Below are 14,134 nucleotides of genomic sequence, written 5' to 3'. Positions count from 1 at the left end.
TAAGGCTCTTTCTATGCCAATCACTTTCTAATTTTGAGGCCCATGAATTACCCAAACACCATCAAAAGTGGAAAATTTACCTCTATCAAGTGGTTGTCTACTGCAGCGATTGATAGGAGATGGGAAAAGCTGGCAGTAGAACCACATTCCTAATTAGCGAGAAAGTCATCCTATGTGCATGAGCAAAAGGGTCTTCAGATAAACACCTGTGCTATCTCATTCTTGCAGTGCCTGGGTGGCCGTCCAAGTGCTGCTTTGCTTCTGCCTTTCAACAGGACTTCATCTTCTAAATGAGCCAACATGCTCCAGAAGGAAACTACTTCCTGAAGGAGACTCATCCCTGCCCCTTTTGCTGTCTCTTTTTGGGTTTTCCACCACCCACGTGACTTCCTCTGTGGGCAGTGACTGTCATCTTCCAGCATGTTCTCTCCCACCCTGGAAACAAGGTTTCCCGGTTCCCTCGCTGGTGGTGTGGGTGGAAGACAGATGACTTGAGTGGTTCTGATAAGAGTGCAGGAAAGAATTGTTAAGTTTCTTTGGGGGACAAACGGGAAGTTACCAGATGACAGCCAGCTCAGGATATATCTCACTGGTACACAGAGAAACCTGAGTCAGGGGCATTTGGGTGAGAAGAATATAATTTTGTGACCTAAATCCCAGCATCTCAGAATAAGTGGCAGAAGCCTCCACTCACCAGGGGTGAGCAAACGTAGGAAACACCAAATAATATCTGGAATTGAATGAGCTATGACCGAGTGTGGCACTGAGACCCTTCACAAATGTTATTTCATTTAATGTTCATGACTACCCTGCAGGATCGGGGCATCACGATCCCCATTTTACTGATGAAGAAACTGAGTCTGAAAGAGGATGAGCCCAAAGCCAAGCAGCTAACAAATGATAACTCAGGGATCTCATGCCCATCTTCTTCCATCTGACCACCATGGAAGTGGGCCGCAAAGAGAGACAGTGCAAAGCGAAAGTATATCCCCCCAAAGTTTCAAAATTGCCATAACTAAGGCAGTTATGATGAGTTATCAAAGAAAATGTCAAGTGCTTGTGGCATGACTTACCTTGGACATAAATATTAACGGTGATATTCATATCTCCAAACCCCTGTCAGAGGCCAAATTCATTCAATGGCACTGGTTACATAACATACCAGTTATAAGGTACTGTTTCTTACCCTAACAGACGTCACCATTGTCTACGCAGGAACCCACGCCAGAAACCTGGGTAACCCTTTCTCCTGTCCACTCACGTCACCTAGTCAGGCCCTCACCATGTCCCTGTGCCCTGTCTTCTCGATACCTCAAGCAGTCACTTCTCCATCACCACTGCTACTTCCCTGTCCAGACCACCATCATCTGCCATCTGCCATCTGCCATCTGCCATCTGCCCAGGCAACAATCCGGGTGTTCTTTGTTTTCTAACCTCCAAAACCCTAACTTCCAACATTCCATTACTGCATAAACCAATACTCTTGTATTAAAAGAAGCCAGAAAAGCCTGGTTAAACCTATCTTCTGTAAGGCAGTGGGGCAGGCTGCCTCCTTGGCCCCACCCTTTTTCAGCCCCTGAATCCAGAGAAGCCCCAACCAAAAGACTTCTTCCTCTGGTTTGAGTTGGATGCTCTGTCATGAGATTATCTGGGGTTCCTTGCCTGTCTGCTGTGGAAAATTTAAATATGTTTTAGCAGAAATGCGTCTTTTTCTGATCGGGATCTGAGCTGCAGAGAAATGGCCCAATAAACATAAACAAGAACATACCTGAGGTATGGTATGATTACACTAAAATCCATTTCTCCTCTCCCTCTAGGCATGAGGGAAGATTTCCAGTTAGGCAAGGCCATGCAGGCTGTGCACTACGAGCCAATATGATGTGTGTTCTCTCCACCATGATACAGTTAACTTCTGATGCAAGACCTTCCAGCATTCTCCCTTAACCCCAGCAGTCTACCAAGAATCCTGGATCCATGAGAGATTGTGTGGAGCAGGACCTTCTATCAGACGTACTACACATGCAAAGTGAGAGGTAAGTAAAGATTTATGATGTTATGCTTTAGCATAAAGATTTGGGATTTGCTTGTTATGGTAACATAGCCTAGTCTTGCCTAACAAGTTCCTGGGGTGGGGGACACATTTCCCCGTGTTGGTTTTCTGTGTTCATTGCCATGGGAGCTACATGGACATCTGTAATGTCAGTCAGGACAGTAGATAACTCATGTTTCCTGTGCTTCAGTGGACATAGTAGAAAGCAAGTTACATTCAAACATAAGCAGTGAGAGCAAGGAGTAAGTTGTCTGTCTTCTCTGTACTCTCCTCAGGACAGTCACATTCATCACACGTTTACCCTGTGCTGGATATGTTAAGACTATTATTTCTGAGCACTTTTTCATGTGTCTGTTAGCTGCCCGTATGTCTTCTTCTGAGAAGTGTCTATTCATGTCTTTTGCCCACTTTTTAAAGAGGCTGTTTTTTTCCCTTAGACGAGTTTGAGTTCCTTGTAGATCCTAGATGTCAGACCTTTGCCAGATATACAGTTGGCAAATATTTTTCCCCATTCTGTGGGCTGTCTCCCTGCTCTCTTGATGGTTTCTTGCAGCTCTGTTCACAATAGCAAAAACATGGAACCAACTCTGTTGCCCACTGAAGCTGGACAGGATTTTTAAAATGTAGTACATATACATAATGGAATATTATGCAGCCATAAAGAAGGTCAAATATATGGATTTTGCAGCAACTTGGATGGAATTGGAGTTGATTATACTCAGTGATTTATCACAGAAACATAGAACTGAGTTCTCACTCATAAGCTGACCTTGAACAATTTTACAATGCTATAAGAAAGTGACTGGCAGTAGTGGGGAACTGTCGGGGGTGGGGATTGGCAGTTGAGGGAAACTGCTAGGGGAGGGAGGGGCATACCTCATCAACAAGGGCACCTGCACGATCAATGTTTATATACCTAACCCTGAAATGTACCCCATATCTTTATAATAAAAATCTTTTTGAAGACTATTATTTCTGTTTTCACAATATCCCTATCATAAAAATGGGTATTGTACATATATAAAAACATCATGTTATATACCATAAACATATACAGTGTTTGTCAATTTTTAAAAATAATTAGCTATTTAACTGAAAACAGGTATTATAGTCCCCATTTCACATATTAGGAAACTATGGTTCATGGAGATTGGTTTACTTAAGGTCACTTATGGAGGTTAGGTTGTAAATCCAGGTGTCTCTGATTCTAAAGCCTGTGGTTTTTCACTCCCTGACATGCACCTGCCCACTCAGTATAAATGATTAGATGATCAGATGGATAAATGGATGATAGATAGGTAAGTGGATGGATGGATAGATAGATAGATAGATAGATAGATAGATAGATAGATAGATAGATAGATAGATGATGTTCCACTCTTCATGGGCTCTCCCATCAGTGGTGGAGCTCCCCTTGTACCCTCCCAAAAGCTAGTAAATGTGCAAAAAAAAAAACACTTTCCTCAAAAAACAAGAGGTTAAGCTAAAAGCTCACTGACAGTTACCACAGTGTTGTGATTTCCAGAGCAGGCTCTGCATTTAGATCTCAGCTTTCTGCCCACTCATGAACTATGTGACTGTGGATTACATTGCTTCACCTGTCTGTGATAAAAACTGTAAGATGATTGCAAAAATAGCACCTGCCTCCATGGGTTTCCATGAGAATTAAGTGAGCTAGATCAGGTACGAGTCAAGGAACAAGGGCTGACACACAGCAGTCCTCTGAGACTCTCTTGTTAGCTCCAGGTGAGCTGTGAGCAGAAGAGAATGAGTGCCCCAGGCTGGGCCATCTACCTTCTCCTCTTCAGGACTCACCAAAGCCCCCATCTCTTGAGAAAGGGTGGCTGGTTTAAGGACAGCCCTGCACTCCTGAAGAACTGACATTTATTTGGGGTGTGGGGTAATTCTGCACCCAAACCACCAGGGAAAACCCCAACTCGCAGGAGGTGAGATCAGGACGCAGGGCAGTACCCAGGGGTAGGCATCACCAGGAGGCACCGCACATCCCTCTGGGTGCTGTGATCCCCCAGCCCAGCGACGTGAATGCTGAGTGCAACCCCCCTGACCATTCTTTTGTTCAGCTTTGCACTTGATTTTCTTCAGCCTCCTCTCTCAAAGACACCTCTTAACCTTGAGTTTTATTAGCTTCCCAGCTGAGAAAAACTGCATTATAATGGTATAACGATTATAATAATAACACTTGGAGATTATTATTTTTATTATGTATGTTATCTGCTTAGCCCAGGAGAACAGGGAGCAGAGGAAGAAGCCCTTGCATGTGCCTTAGCAAACCCTACAGCCCTGCTGAGGAGGGGAAAGGACTGGTAGCAATAGGTGGTGTCCACAAGTTACCGAGGAGTGAAAAAGCATAAATACAGACAAACCCTTAAAAGAAAAGGCCCGTGACTCACCCAAAGCCAACCAGTGATGTTAATTGAGGAGAACAGGAACCCAAGACCAGTGGCCCAAGAGGCCCCAGTACCCCTGTTAGCAACAGCAAGGATGCTTCTGTTCCTGGCTTCACAGGCTCTAAGCCCTAGGAGTGCAGGAAATTGTCCTCCTCTGTAGTTATGGTACCCACTAGAGGGTTTTCCACATCCTAGGGATGTGATAAGTCTTTGTGAAATGAATGAATGAATGAATGAATGAATGATGGCCTCAGACTGGCTAGTGATCCAGCTGGCTGAGACAAAGCTGTGATGATGTAGCAATGAACCATTCATTCCTCCACCTGTGTAACCCACAGGGCAGGTCCATTTCATGTCTCTTTAAAACGATAAGGAAAGCCGGGCTCGGTGGCTCAGCCTGTAATCCCAGCGCTTTGGGAGGCCGAGGTAAGTGGATTGCCTAAGCCTGCGGGTTCAAGACCAGCCTGGGCAACTTGGCAAGACCTCATCTCTACAACAAATCAAAAATTAGCCAGGCGTAGTAGCACGTGCCTGTAGTTCCAGCTACTTGGAAGGCTGAGGCGGAAGGATCGCCGGAGCCCAGCAGTTCAAGGCTGCAGTGGCTGGGAGCGGCCACTGCACTCCAGTCTGGGCGACAGAGTGAGACTCCAACTCAAAAAAAAAAAACGATAAGAAGACCATTCCCTTGCTCTAATATGGGTCTCTCAAATTTTATATGCACATTAATTGCTTTTAAAAATTTATTGCACCTGGGCTCGGTGGCTCAGCCTGTAATCCCGCGCCTTTGGGAGGCTGAGGTGAGTGGATTGCCTGAGCCTGCGGGTTCAAGACCCGCCTGGGCAACGAGACCTCATCTCTACAATAAATCAAAAAATCAGCCAGGCATGGTAGCTCATGCCTGTAATTCCGGCTACTTGGAAGGCTGAGGCGGGAGGATCGCCGGAGCCCAGCAGTTCAAGGCTGCAGTGGCTGGGAGCGGCCACTGCACTCCAGTCTGGGCGACAGAGTGAGACTCCAACTCAAAAAAAAAAAAAAAATTTATTGCAGATTATTTCCTCAGCCTTTCCTTTTTCCGTATCCCTTAAGAGAAAAAAAGTATTGGGGGTCCCAATTCACTGTCTTAGACAGTTTTCCATGATCTGCTCCCTAAATTCAGTTTCTGGTGGGAAAAAAAAAATATGTCAAATTGGCCAAGGAGAACGAATCCCTGTGGGTTTGAAGATGTACCATGAAGCAGCCTGCTGCAGGCACAAAATATCTTTGTACTCTGGTGTTTTATCTTTTAATAATTCATGCAGATTTCACATTTCAGTTCCTAAAGAATCTGTTTGCATAATATAAAAATAATAATATATAATACTTAGAAATTAAATTACTTGAGCTTATCCCCCTCCCCCAACCCCAAAATTTCCAATCAGTCGAACCACCAAGAAGATTGGATGTGTTGGGCTGTGCCTCTCTCACACCAGAAGAATGTGGCACCAAGTTCAAGCAGCACAGTCTCCCATACACATCCCGACGGCCCTCTATTCTCTGACTCACCCCATTCAGCCTCCTCTCTCAGCACCCCCAGCTTCACAAACCACAGTTGAATTAAACCAAGCTTCCCGCCCCTCCACAAACACACCATCTCAGAGACTGGCGACCAGGGATAATGCGACAGAACAGGGCAGCCCTTCACAGGGCCCCAGTCTTGCAGTCAGTGGGGATATGCGATTCACCTTGACCTATAGCCTCCCCTTCTCTCCTTGTGAGTAGTGCCCTTGTGATGCTTAATATGATACACACACACACACACATAATTTATACATGTACAGTGCCTTCTCTAAGGAGGAACAGTGGGGACACTGGGAGCCTCTGATCCCCTGCTTCTTCCACCCTGCATACACAGTTGCCTCTGCCAGCCAGCGACTCTGGTCCTGATGTGAATTTTTGCTGCCACCATTTCCAGCTCCGCAAATCATCCCGATTCTCAGATTTACCTTTACCAATGCAAAAATGAACATTGGGTATCTCATTCCTTCTTTTCCATCATAAAATCAGTACTTGCTCATCTTAGGACATTTGAAAAACACAAAAAGGTAGACCCATCTACCACCCAGAGGCAACTAGTATTAACATTTTGGAACTTTCCTTCCCGTCTTTTTTTCCCACATAACTTTTACTTAGCTTTCATCATTAGGCATGTATTTTTCATAACCTCCCCTTTTCACACCACTGTGGAGCCTTAGCATTCGCACATGATAAAAAGTCCTAATTATTCCTGAATACAAACAGCAATTGCTTCCTCATGTCTAAGCCCAAGTGAAAGTGAGAAAAAAGAGGAAAGTACTAAGCTGCCAAAACTATTTTTCATGGTGATCAAATAAACCTAGGGGGGAAAAAAATCTCCGATGGTGTAGTCCATATCTGCCTCCCCAAAGGATTTTCTGGCATGGGCCATCTCTTCAAGGAGATGAGTCCATCTTCTGAAGGTCACTCCTGTCCATTCCTGAGAGGTAGAACCAGTATCCTTTCTATGCTTTGCATAGGCTCCTGAGCCCAGGGGCTAATCCTTTAAGCAGTCGTGTTGATTTCTTCTGAGTCTTTGACCTCACTTGGGCCGCTTCAGGCCCACAATGGACCATAGTCTTCCCAGAATATATCCAGTATGCCCAGGATATAAGCAAAATCTAACATTAACAATAACTGCTTAGCTCAGGTTCCCTGGGATTCCCTGATGGCGAATTTTGTGTGTCACTTTGGACTAAAGGATGCCCACATAGCTGGTAAAACATTATTTTTGTGTATGTCTGTGAAGATGTTTCCAGAAGAGATTAGCATTTGAATCAGTAGGCTGAGTAAAAAAAATCTCCCCTCACCAATATGGGGGGCATCATTCCAACTGATGAAGGCCCAGACAGAACAAAAGCAAGGGCAGGCAAATTCTCTATTTTTGAGCTGGGCCATCCATCTTCTGCTGACCTTGGACTTTGACACCCTTGGTTTTCAGGCCTTTACACCCCAGAATTTACACCCGCATCTCCCACTTCCAGTTTTTAGACCTTCAGCCTCAGGCTGAGAATTACACCATCGGTTTTTCTGGTTTTCCGATTTGGACAGAATTACACCACTGACTATCATGGTGCTCTGGTCTGCAGATGGCGTATCATGAGACTTCTTGGCCTCTATAACAACAAGAGAAACTTCCCATACCAAATCTCTTATGTATCTCTATCAATCTACCTATCTTTCTGTTAGTTCTGTTTCTCTAGAGACGCCAAACACACATTCTTTTTCTATGTGTGTAGAAGAATTAACTCCCATGACGCAGTAGAAAGGCTTCAGAGATAAGACTCAAGAAATCAAGGACCAAATCTTCTCTGTGCTAAGAACTGATCCCAGTTAATTCCAAAAAGGAGAGGCAGAGGAAAGAGCTGATAGTTATAACAATACTGATGATGGTAATCCAGCACACACTGCGCGATTCCCACGTGTCCAAACAATGTTCTAGGTGCTTCACACGCAATGCTTCATTCAGTCTTGACAACAGCCTGCCAAGGCCTTGCAGCCAAAACCACCAAGAGCACACCAGTAATTGAATAGGGTTTGCAACCTGGGAGAACACACACCACAAGGAACTACAGGGCATCTCAGTAAGAGGTTGCTAGAAAGTATTTATAACAGGATATGGACTCATGATAGGAGATTTGGGGGAGGATCCAGGAAAGGGGGACTTGGCTCTAGATTGGATGCTTTCAGGAAGGAAGAGTAATTCTCTAACTGGTTAACTTGATAATTTTTGTCTAGAAGGTGGGAAGAACAAATGGAGACCCAAGCTGTATTGGTAAAAAAGCAGCAGTCACTCACGTTAGCCAGCACAGAGATGCTTTGTCACGTTTGGGGTTTGGAAAATGGCCTTCACTTGTCTGCATTTAGACATGATTATGAATGATCTTGTTTTTGTCTTGCTCAATTGTGGTCACAAAGTGGCCTTATCTGATATAGATGTTTTCTGACATTATGTTCGACAGGAGGACACCAAGGCCCAGCTGTGACTCACAGAGGCTCGCAGGGACTGCTTGTGCTGTTTCTCACCTCATTAAATAGATGTGTGCTGTTATTATAGTTTGCTACAATAGAGAAACTGAGGCTTAGATACACTAAGAAGTGTGCTCACATTCACATGGCTGTAAAGTCACAGGTATCAAACATAGTTCTGACTCAAAGCAAATGCTGTCAACAACCACATTGAGCCTCATCTTCATGTAGTGACTTTTATGTTTTCTGTATTTTTTGATGAATAATGCACAGAACATGGTACAAAATAAAAAGGCCCCCTAGTGTAAAGCCAGGCTCCCTCCACTCCCAGCCCTCTCCCCAGCACCCCTTCTCCTGTCAGGAGGTCAAACTGTCCTCATTTTATGTGGGGTCTCTCATTCATGGCAGAGTTTTGCAGTACATGGATAGAACGAATCCATTTCAAAGGATTGCATCGGCAGAAACAGACGCTGCCAACTGACTTACAATTTAATGAATTGCTTACTCTTGTCCTACTCTTCCAAAAATATTTTCACAAGACTTCAGAACTCAACAAGTATCGATTAGACACATGCTATCTTCCAGACACTGTACTCAGCATCAGGGAAATAGACAATAAACGGAACAAGCCACTTGCCCTTGAGGGACTCACCGTCTAAAGGAGAGGTCATCATGGCCAGGCCAGCAAGCTGTGGGGAAGATGCAAAGGAAAAGACTGCCCCGCCCAGGCAGCAGGAGAAGACTGATGGAGCAGGAAGCACTCCACCTGGATCCTGAAGGATGGCAGGGACTTCCTGGGTGGACAGAGATGAGAAGCAAACTCGAGAGAGAGAGAGAGAAAAGTCAGTATGAGCAACGACACGAGGGTGTAAAAGAACGTGGCGTACACAGGAGCTTGTCTAGGGCTCTGAATGGCTGGAGCATAGGGTGCTTGGGGCAGGGGGCCAGAGACGTGGCTGGAACAGTAGCCAAGAGTCCTGTCCCAGGGAGCCTTCAGAAGGAAGTCAAGGAGAATGTTGCCAGAGTTAAATAAGCTAGGTGACGTGGAAAGGATGTGAAAAGTTTAAAATACTCGGCAAATGGGATGAATTAAATGGGCCACTAGTTCCTGCCCTCTCCGTTGTTGTTGGTCATTGTCCTTCTCTGAAGATGCTGCTTCTAATCATGGTTCCCACTTGTGGGGGCACCTACTGAGAGCAAAGATCACAGAGGCCACTGGAAAGAAAAATGGTGACCAACGATAACCCTTAACACCTCCATCAGACGCACAGGACACCTTTGCCCGAGGGCTCTGCTGCAAGTGGCACTTGGCATTCTCAGACACCCAGGTTCCATCAGAAGCTCATCTAGGATAAATTGTGTTTGAGACAGAAGGTCAAAGGGTCATGCAATTTTCTCCCACCTCCAAGTATCCAGAGTGTGGCCTTTGTGACGAGACTGCCAGAAATTGTATTTCTGAACCATACAAGCAGAGGCACATGCAGAATCTTCCCCGCCCAGCTTGCTGCAGGGGTTTCTGACTGAATTTTTAAAATATATCAATGTTCAGATCTCAGAGATTCTTATTTATGTGACCTGGGATATGCTCAGTCACTTTTGTTTTGTTTTGTTTACAAAAGGTAGTTCTAATACACATCCAGGGTTGAGAATCTCCTCAAAGAACAAAATGTGAGGGCATTAATTAAGATCCTTATGGAAACTACCCTCTCTAAATCAATTCCTTTCTAGATTATAAAAGTTTCAACAAGGATATTGTCTATTAACCATGCAGCTTCATAGTCTAAAGACAGAACCTTCTAGGGAAGATTCTTATAACAAAACTCTGTAACCTATCAAGTTTCTTTGGGAGGAAGCTTGTCTTGGAAGATCCAAGCTGAATTTGACACCCTTAGAATATAGGCTTTGGAGTCAAGCAGTGCCACTTACTACCCACATGACCTTAGGCAAGAGTTTATGTCCCTCTGAGACTCAATTTATTCATCCAGGAAATGGAGATGATAATATAAACTGCCTAATGTTACAGTTAAAATTGCATGTAAATGTAAATGAACAGCATAGCATATACCTGACACACACATCCATATATTTTATCAATAAAAAGTAGTCGGCTGGCCCTATTGATTTGATATAGTTATTCGTTTCTAAAGTAGAAATTATACACACCATCTTAAGCCCCAGCACAGAGTAAGTGCTCATAAATGTTTTTGCTATTTTCCAATAAATAATTTCCTCTTTCAAAAGTAGACTTTCTTACCTCAGTCGCCTTTAAGTTCTCCAAGCAAATATGAAAAATTACCACAAAACTTTCAATTCAACAAGTTTTGAGTGATTACCCCCAACGTGACAAATATTGTGTGACCTGCTGGAGCTGACATGGACAAACCTGATCTCATTCCTGTCCAAGGAGCTCCAGAGGGAGATGCAGACCAGCAGCCGCCTCACAGCACTTCAGGCCAGCAGAAGAGTGTCCCGTGGCTCCTCTCAGAGCCACCGCCTGAGACAGAATCCCAAATCAGTTGGACCCATAGATAGGGTCTCTATCTGTGTGTAGAAGATGGTTTGCTAAAAACTGGGATCTGAGGCCCCACAAGACCCTCCTACAGTAAGTGATCTGTGGTTGAAGCTCGCTTTAATACTCTTTCATCCTAGGAAGAATGGGAACAATTCATCAAGGTTGTACACCCGTAATTAGCTGCACTTCACAGTCATCGCGTGCAAGGTCTGAGAGCAACCTGGATCTCCTGAGGCCAAGCACTACAGAGGAGGGACTCAGAAATGAAAAGTGACTTGCTGAAGGTCCCACAGCCGATCAGTGACCACGCTGGCCCTTGGAATTAGGTTTCCTAACTCCCACGGCACTTTCTTCCACAACATTGGAGGAAGAACACGGACCCAAGTGTGGCCAGAAGATGCAAGTCTTACTCATCCATATCCAAGTCTTACTCATCAGAGATCCCTATTGCAGTGCTCAGCATGAGGCAGAGGTTGGTCAGAGGGTACTCTGGGACCCTGGAGGGATGGTCCCATGAGGGGAAATAAAACAGCAGGAAATACAGCATGCAGCTGTGGGTGTCAGATGAGCAGCTGGGCTGGGGAGACAGAGAGGGGAAGAGGAAGCGCTCCAAGGGAAATCAGGAAGTTCTGCTGAAGAGAGCAACCCCTCTGCCAAGGCAGCGTCTTCTTGTCAAAGTCTTATGCAGGGACCACCAACTATCCACTGAGGCCAGTCACAACATTTAAAGACCCATGCCACACCCAGTTTTAACAAAGGTGCTACAACACAGCACCACCAACAATAGAGCTATTGGATTTTTAAAACTGTATTTCAGCTCTACCTGTTGGTATTGTTTAGGGGTTAGCAAACTACAACCCGTGAGTTGAACCCAACCCACCATCATTTTTGTAATAAAGTTTTATTGAAACACAACCATGTCTATTCATGTATGTATTGCCCATGACGACTGTCGGGTCACAGTAGCAGAGTTGAGTAGTTCCAACAGAGACCATACAGTCCCCAAAAGTCTAAAATATTTACTATCTGGCCCTTTAAGAAAAACTTAGCCAGCCCCTGGTATAGTATCTAGTATGGTCCTAGGGGAATGGGTTTCTAATAAGAAAAGACGTTTACTGCTATCTACAGACCTGTGATTCCTATGAATTCTAATCAAAGCTTCATTTCAAGTTCCCCAAATTCACAAATCTTGGGCTTGGTGGGGGGTCCTCGGTTATTTGGCAGGAGGAGTTTAGCTGCCTGCTGCAGCCCTTTTCCTCTTCCTGATGCTTCTCCACCCTCTTCCCCAGCCCCAAGTCCAACTCCAGGAAACACTGACTCACAGTTCCAGGACTGCCCCAATCGCCACCACTCTCCGATGGACTTGCCTACTTCCCCTCATTCTCCTCATCCTATCCCACACACCAGTCCTACCAGACAGAACCAATCATTGCTTTAGATGTATCCTCAAATGCACATCACTCTGTGACAGCTCCCACCTTATTCCATGGTTCATGTATTTGTTTTTACAACATTTTTGTGTCTCTCCATCTACAGTTGTCTTTGAGAAAGGGACTGTGTCTTATTCATCCACTTCATGCCTCGCAGAGGTCCTGGTATGTAGAAAATTAGGTTGAATTACATTGACATCCAAACCAGGTAAAGATTCAACAAAGAGAGAGAACTATCCCTGATGAACATAGATGCTAAAATTCTCAACAAGACCCTAGCAAACCAGATTCAACAACACATCTCAAAGACCATCCACCATGACCAAGTAGGCTTCATCCCTAGGATGCAAGGCTGGTTCAACATTCGTAAAACCATAAACATAATTAAATACATCCACAGATGTAAAAACAAGAACCACATAATAATATGATTAGACACAGAAAAAGCCTTTGATAAAATCCCACACCCCTTCTTGATAAAATTTTTTAAAAAAACCTCGATCATCTTCGCATAGATGGAACACACCTCAAAATAGGAAGAGCCATCCATGAGAAACCCACAGCCAGCATACTGCTAAACAGACAGAAATTGGAACCATTCCCCCTGGAAACCAGAACAAGAAAGGATGCCCATTCTCACCCTTCCTTTTCAGCATAGTTTTGGAAGTCCTAGTTAGAGCAATCAGAGAAGAGAAGAAGCTCAGGAGTATCCAAACAGGAAAAGTGGAAGTCAAATTATCCCTCTTTGCAGATGACATGATGCTATACCTCAAAAACCCAAGAGAATCTGTCAAAAACTCCTTGCACTGAAAGAGGACTTTGGCAAAGTCTTAGTGTATAAAATAAATGTGCAAAAGACAGTCACATTTCTATACAACAACAATAAATAAACAGAAACCCAAATAAAAAGTACAATCCCATTCACAATTGCCACAAAAAAAAATCAAATACCTTGGCATCTTCCTAACCAGAGACATGAAAGACCTTTACCTTGAAAACTATAAAACACTGTTCAAAAAAATCAAAGATGACACAAACAAATAGAAAAATATTCCATGCTCATGAATTGGAAGAATCAACATTGTTAAGATGTCCATCTTACCCAAGGCAATCTACAGATTTAACACAATACCCATTAAATTACCAGTAGCATTTTTCTCAGACCTGGAAACGACAATACAGGAATTCATAGGGAAACATAAACCATGGATTACCAAAACAATCCTCAGCAAAAGAAGAAAAGAAGCAGAAGGTATCATACTCCCAGACTTTAAACTTTATTATAAAGCTACAATAATCAAAACAGCCTTGTATTGGTACAAGAACAGGCATATAGACCAATAGAACAGGATAGAGATTCCAGAAGCAAAGCATTAATTTCTCATCCAATTCATCTTCATCAAAGCCTCCACCACCAACCACTGCAGAGAGGAGAACTTATTCAGTAAATGATGCTTCGAAAACTAGTTGACTACATGCAGAAGATTGAAATAAGACCCCTACCTATCACCATACAAAAAAAATCAACTCAAGCCAGGCTCAGTGGTTCAACCTGTAATCCCAGGCTTTGGGAGGCTGAGGTGAGGAGATTGCCTAAGCCCGCGGCTTCGAGACCCACCTGGGCAACTTGGCGAGACCTCATCTCCACAATAAATCAAAAATTAGCCGGGTGTGGTAACGCATGCCTGTAGTTCCAGCTACTTGGAAGGCTGAG

This window comes from Carlito syrichta, unplaced genomic scaffold, assembly GCF_000164805.1.
Source record: "Carlito syrichta isolate Samal-C Ts95f unplaced genomic scaffold, Tarsius_syrichta-2.0.1 Scaffold297653, whole genome shotgun sequence".
In the NCBI taxonomy this organism is placed as follows: Eukaryota; Metazoa; Chordata; class Mammalia; order Primates; family Tarsiidae; genus Carlito; species Carlito syrichta.
The sequence above is the reverse complement of the archived record's forward strand: the minus strand, read 5'-3'. Positions refer to the sequence as shown.